The following is a 6,805-nucleotide window of genomic DNA, read 5'->3' as shown; positions in this document are numbered from 1 at the left end:
GCAGGAGTTAAGCTGCTATTAGTATCCCTTAATCAATTATACTAGGTCATTTCAGAAGAAAGGTGCAAGTATCTCCTAATGCAGTTTACACTGTTTTGTATTCGAAGGTGTCCATAACTTCTTCCTTGTTAAAAAGGTATTGTTAATACATATATATCATATGTATTAACATTAACATTACTGATACATATTTAACTGTTTATTCCTTATTTTTATATACTTTGCATCTTAGATGATTAAAAAAATCATTACCAAAAACTTATATTAACTTACATTCACCTGAACAATTATGTTACTTGATCTTAAGATGTTTTCTGAATGTCAGTATCTAATATCAAAGTCATAAAAACTTTTCGTTTTTTTGCTATTTTTTATTGGTGTTTTGGCTGTCAAATTGATGTTCGTATCTTTAGGTCCCTTCATTTCTCTCTCCCACTCATTTATTTTGAAACTTCTTATTTGATGTTTAGGGTGTTTGGAGGTGGCTAATGAAATTCTTTCCAGTACTACTTTTTTTTTACTCTGGTACTGGTAAGATAAAGACTAAGGTTCCTGGCATAGTGTTTGGAAATAGTGTTTTGGATGAACTTGGTCATTTATTGGAAGAAATACAAATAACATGGGTTGTTAGAAAACCACAATGTAGTTTTAAATGTAAGCCAGATTTTAAGGCTCTTTGTGGATGAAGTTTTCAGATTTATTCTTAGGGATAGCCAGTGTCGAAGTGGAAGAGCTCTGTGAGGTTCATGAGCAAGAACTTTCCTCAGTATCATGTGTCCTTGCTGTCAGAGAGGTCATGAGTGAATATGACTTAGGCTGAAAGAACCCCACAGAGAGCCAGGCATGCCAGGAGGGTGCTGCATTGGAAGCTGCTTCTCCATGAGGTGGCCAGGTCTTACCTCTGTTGTTACTGTGGATAGAATGCCTTCCTAAATCTAGAACCCTCAAGATGAGAAAGTAGGAAGTACTGTGTGCCTATTGAAAAAATTGACTTGAAGAACATGGCATTTGGAGGTTCTGGTAAGTTCTTTTATTTGGCCTATCCAGGAGTTCAGATCTTGACTGGAATTAATTTTTGATAAAATACAAGTAGAAATTTCTAGTGAAAACCGAACTGTTGAGTAGCTAGTGAGTGGCAGATACTGTGTTAAGTACTGGGAATAAAATAGTAATAATGATGATGATGATGATGAGATGAAGAGCTGCTTATAAGTTACAAGGAGGTTGGTGATATAGATATAAAATGCCCTGTGATGCTTTGATAAAAAGGAACTCTGGCTGTTGCTGACAGCTGTGTCTCTGATTTGTGGACTCTCCACCAGTCCAGTTAGTGTCACTTAGAAATAAAGATGATTGACAAACCTTGTCTCTAAAGATTTGGAATAAAATTGAGCCACTGACAACTCTTCCCTAGAGTTAACCCTTTGGAACTTCTCTCTGGGCCATCTATGAAATACGACATTATGTTCTGGATTGTGAGTAGAAGACAGTGAGGCGATAATATTGAGTTGTAGTTATATACTACTGGTTTTCAAAGAAAAAAATTTGTTTCCAACTTTATTTACAACAGGAGGAAGGACTAATTCTTGTGACAAAGAAAAAAAACAATATGATATTATAAACCATCTTACATTTATATAGTGTTTTTATCCCCTTCAGTGTGGGTATAGTTGTGCATTGCTCAATGATGGATATATTCAGAGAAATGCGCTATTACGCAATGTCGTCATTGTGCAAACATCATTACACACAGTTAGATGGTATAACTTACTGTACACCTAGGTTAAATGGTATAACCTGTTGCAACATCATGGGACCCAGCCAGCAGGTGACTTGAAGGTTAAAGCGGCTGGATTTCACGTGACTGACTTTCTGGTTCAAGTCCCAGGCCCGGCGGCTTGGAAAATCAAGCCATGTGCATGTACATGTGTGCCCAAAATTCCAAGAGGATATGGGAGGAGAAGGGATTATGGAGTGGCCATCCCCCTGGAGGGAGATTTCTCATTTTCCATCTCTGTCTCCCTCTGGCAAACATATGCACCTTATGAGAGAACAAAACAACAAAAAAAATCATGGGACCACCATCCATCATATATATGGTTCATTGTTGATCAAAATGTCATTGTGCAGCCCATGACTGAATTCGAGTTTAATTCTTCATGGATGACAAATTATAAACAACCCAGGTGTTTGTTCATTGTCTTTATTTTAGTGAAAGAAGAATTTGAGTTCTAAATTTATCATCTTGGGAGATAGAATCCTAGTAGGTATAAATTTTTAAAAGTTTCAAGAGAGTTGTGTATGTTTTCAAACAAGACATACATTAAGGTTATTAATTCACACTACATTTTTCAATATCCACTGAAAATATAAAGATATATTTTCAGATGTACTTAAGATTTTTTTTTTGAGAGGTTTTTGCTATAGGGCATATGCACTCACCAGAAAGACAGAAAGTGACAGAGAGAGACAGAAAGCGAGAAATCCCCACCCCCCATCCAGGGAGAATGGCCATGCCGCAATCCCTTTTCCTCCATTCTCCTCTCGGGATCTTGGGCACACACGCACATGTGCCTGGCATGAGTTTAATCCACTGGGTCTAGGACTCAAACAACAGTCAACTACATGGGAGTCCAGCGACTTAGTCATTGCACCAACTGCTGGTCCCTTAAGATTTTTTTTATACGAGTAGGATATATACTCTTTGCTTGTCTAAGACCCACCAGAATTGTACAATTGCCTAGCATACAATTAAGAGGGAATAACATCTTGACTCCGAAAGAGAAAGAGGTTTGTTCATTGGGACCAGCAGTTAGCATAATGGCTATGTCGCTGGACTCACCATGTAGTTGACTGTGGTTTGAATCCCAGACCCAGTGGCTTTAACTCATGCCAGGCGCACGTGCTTGCCTGGCCCTTGCATGCCCAAGATTCCAAGAGGAGAATGGAGGAGAAGGGATTGTGGCGTGGCCATCCCCCCTGGGGGGTGATTTCTCGCTTTCTGTCTCTCTGTCTCTCTCTGTCTCTCTGGCAAGCACACACATCCTATAGCAAATAAAAAAAAAAGTTCATGATATTCATGGGACTATCTTACAGAAATGTGCTGAATGCAACTTGACCTGATTCTTACTTAAAACCAGGTCTTGACTGGAGCAGGTAAGGGAAGGAGAGCCCCACATACTCTGCTGTAACTGAAGGTCTAGTTCCTCAGTTCCTATCCAAAGGTAATTCTTATCAAGGAAGAAAAAAGTCTCCTTTTTTTCCTCCTCTCAGGTTCTTTTATGTGTTTGAAAGCTGTGTCCTATACTTTGCTTGAAGACTGATCATAATATTTCCCTAACTAAATAGCAGGAACCTGAAATTTTATGTTCTTTTCAGAGAGGTTATTGGTTTTTTCCCTCATAGAGGTTTTCTGTCTGTGAAATACTGTCTGAGGAGCTGTCCTTTCAGCACCCTGGTTCTCGTAATCATATCTTTTAAACCCACATGTATTTAAATAAATATTTAACACCTACTATGTGTTCACAACTATGCTTTAGACTAGAAGAAAGCAGGGAGAATACAAGAGAAAAATACGGTACCCTTAAGATAATAAAGTAACAAATACAAATTTGTTAAATGGGCATTTATCTTTTTTATCAGTGTGAAAGCTGGTAGAGAAAAATAAACGTTCTTACCTTCAGAACCAAGAAGACTGTTAACATAATATATAATTTCTCCAAGAGGAACATATATTTTTTCCAAGAGAGTTTTTAGTCTCTCTTTAACATAGACATATTTTTCTCATTCATATAGATGACATCAGACAAAAATTAGTAATCTGGGTTCCTTTTAGCACTCAAAAACATTCAGGCTATTTTAAGTAAGAACGAGATTTAGCACAGGAAATCAAGTGTTTTCAAAATTGTTGGAAGGACTGGGAGAAGAGGCTGTCAGCTGGACCTGTGGGAACAAGTAGAACATTGTAAACTGGCCTACCGGTCAAACTGTGGTTTCTCTGACTGGGAAGGTGTTGAACCAGGAGCTGCCACTGAAGCTGTTGCTCTCAAGAACACCCTGTGGAAGGTTGGCCTGTAGCCTAGTAGTTTAGGGATTCTGATCCCACATAGCCAGCTGCAATCTGAATCCTGGCCCCAGTGGCTTGAAAAATACACTGGGCACATGCGCATGTGTGCCTGTAATCCTGACAGCATAGAGAAATGGAGGAGAAGGGATTGTGACATGACCATGCTCCATTGGGGAGGTGCTTTCCCCCCTCATTCTGTACCTGTCTTGTCTCTGTCTAGCAAGGGCATACATCTCTGGCTATTAAAAAACAAACAGACAAAGAAACAACAATAGCAAAAAGACTCATTCTGTTATATCTGCCGCCCAGAGATTAGGCAACCACTGGCCATGAAATAGTCCTCTCCCCATCCACAGAACAAGGGATTGGACACTGATTTGCTGTTGTAGAAACCCTACTTCTCCCACAGCCATGCTTACCAGAAGCAGCAAGAAGGTGGCCTCCATCTTACTCTGCCTTTCACATCTTGAGTATTTAATTGACAGAACTTAATTTGCATCCAGAACACTAGTTCTGAGGGAGTCTGGGAAATGTTGTTTTTAGCTTTTTGCCTTCTGTAGTGTTAAAGCTTGCCAGAGGGATTTTTGGAATAGATGCTGATTGCTAATCTGCAGTTTCTGCCATGTGATTTGTTCTTCAGAAAACTGTCAGAAGAGGTGATGACCTTTTGAATGAGTGGAACTTTTAGGGTTAAGGTGGGTTGTGCTTTTTGGATACTGAAAAACAGCCCACCTAACTTTGCCTTAGAGTTCCCTTTGTGAAGACTGTGAGTCGTATTGCAAGATACAAAGGAGTATTAGCTCAAGATAGGATAGAAGTAAGTACTTTAAGCAAGAACAGATGTTTGAGCCTCTGAGTGGAGAACAGGGATGTCATGAGGCTGGCTAAGGAACAGAGGGAACAGCCAGCATTGGACAGTTTCAGTCTTGTCGAAAGTTCAGAAACGTGGGACCAGCAGTTAGTGTAATGGCTATGTCGCTAGACTCCCATGTAGTCACCCCGCGGTTTGAGTCCCAGACCGGGTGGCTTAAACTCATGCTGGGCACATGTGCGTGCATACCCAAGATCCCCAGAGGAGAATGGAGGAGAAGGGATTGCAGTATGGCCATCTCCCCTGGGGGGTGATTTCTCTCTTTCTGTCTCTCTGGCAAGCACATGTGCTCTATAGCAAAAACCTCTCCAAAAACAAAAAGAAAGTTCAGAACGTGCCTTTGTTTTTTAGTAAAGTGTAAATTATTCTCTGTATTATTCCAGTAGGTCCCCCTACCTCCATTGAAATTTTCTTTTGCAGATCTGATTTTGATTTATTTTCTACCATGGCAATTTTTTCCCCATTTTATTTTGATGATCTGTTGGTCACCTACTAAATGTTCACTGTGGCAAGTACAGTAGTGAATAAGGCAAGCAGAATCTGCCCTTGGGGATCTCAGTATCTATCAAGACGGCACACATGGGACAAGTAATTAAGTAATTCTATCATTGATGAGTCTTGCAGAATGGAGACTGCTCTTCTACAGAAGTGTTTGATGGTAGGGACTCATCCTCTTTTGGTTCGGGTGTTAAAAGTTCCACTATAAAATGGATATTTAAGGTGAGACCTGAGGGGTGAGTATGAATCAGCCAGGTAACATCAAAAGAGACTGAAAAGATAGCAGGGTATCATGAGAGAAACATAAAATAACACTTTGCTTATATAAGCACATAACACCCTATCTAGCCCCTGATTTGTAGTCACTGGTAGCTATTATTATCTAACCATGAGAAACTTTCCAAACAGAGTTAAAGATTCAAGTGCCTTAGGTTCGAACTCGATTTGGGAAGGAGAGTGAGTGGTGGGTGTGATACTGGGAGCATTAGGGATTGCACTGGGGCACAGATAACTGCGGGAGTATGATGTCTTGGTTGACGCTTTTTCCCATCTAGCTTACTCACGAGGTCTAGAGCCAACCAAGTCTTGGCTCTCTACGCCCTATATTCACTGCTGCAGAGGTTCAGCATGCCTGGGTTACTGCAGTGGCCTCCTTAGCGGTTCCTTTTGCTGCAGGCTCTCTGTCCTCCAGGTTATATTCTGCGTGGCTGCCAGAGCGGGTTTCTTTTCTGAATCCCAGGTTTAACAGTGCACCCCTTCTTAAAGACATATGGCTTCTTCTGTGTACTATATGGAGTTCAAGCCCCTCAGAAGAGATTGGAAAACATTTTACCACCTGGTTGCCTCCAGCAAGGCTTTGCCCCTCATCTCTTCTCCTTGTGCCTATAATCCAGCCAAACTGGACCCCCTAAAGCTCCAAAAATACCACACACTCTCATGCCCTGTGTTCTTGCTGGTGTCCTCTCTGCCTAGATTGTCCTTCTCTGCCCTGATAGCCTTCACTGTTTGGTGAGATCCCTCCATCTCATTCTTTAGGGCCTGTTTCATATACTGCCTTCCCTGGAGTCCATCCCCACTCACTGTCTTAATGCTGTGTGTTCGGTGCAGGCTCATGGTTTTCTTCATCCTCTGACCATACTTCTACTAAAGCTCTTCCTACATGATGGTTTGGCTGTTGTGTGTCTGCCTGGACACTGACTTACGGGCTTCTCATCACCTAGTACACTGTGAAACTGACTAAGTCTCAAAAAAAAAAAAAAAAAAAAAAAAAAAAAAAAAAAAAAGAAAAAAAAAATATTTTTATCCCCCAGCCATATTTTGACCACCTGTTTGTCCTATATTCTATTTGATCTGTTTGAGAGTCAGCAGAT

General features: G+C 40.5%; 1 protein-coding gene across 1 annotated transcript in view; it reads left to right on the top strand.

Annotated features, from left to right (window-relative positions):
* The window catches only part of MAP3K9 (mitogen-activated protein kinase kinase kinase 9), an 84,915-nt gene that overhangs the window by 1,908 nt on the left and 76,202 nt on the right, over window positions 1-6,805 (top strand).

Source organism: Tupaia chinensis, unplaced genomic scaffold, assembly GCF_000334495.1.
Source record: "Tupaia chinensis unplaced genomic scaffold, TupChi_1.0 Scaffold145367_1, whole genome shotgun sequence".
Taxonomy (NCBI): Eukaryota; Metazoa; Chordata; class Mammalia; order Scandentia; family Tupaiidae; genus Tupaia; species Tupaia belangeri.
Note: the sequence above shows the minus strand (reverse complement) of the source record. Positions and strands in the feature narration are given on the sequence as shown.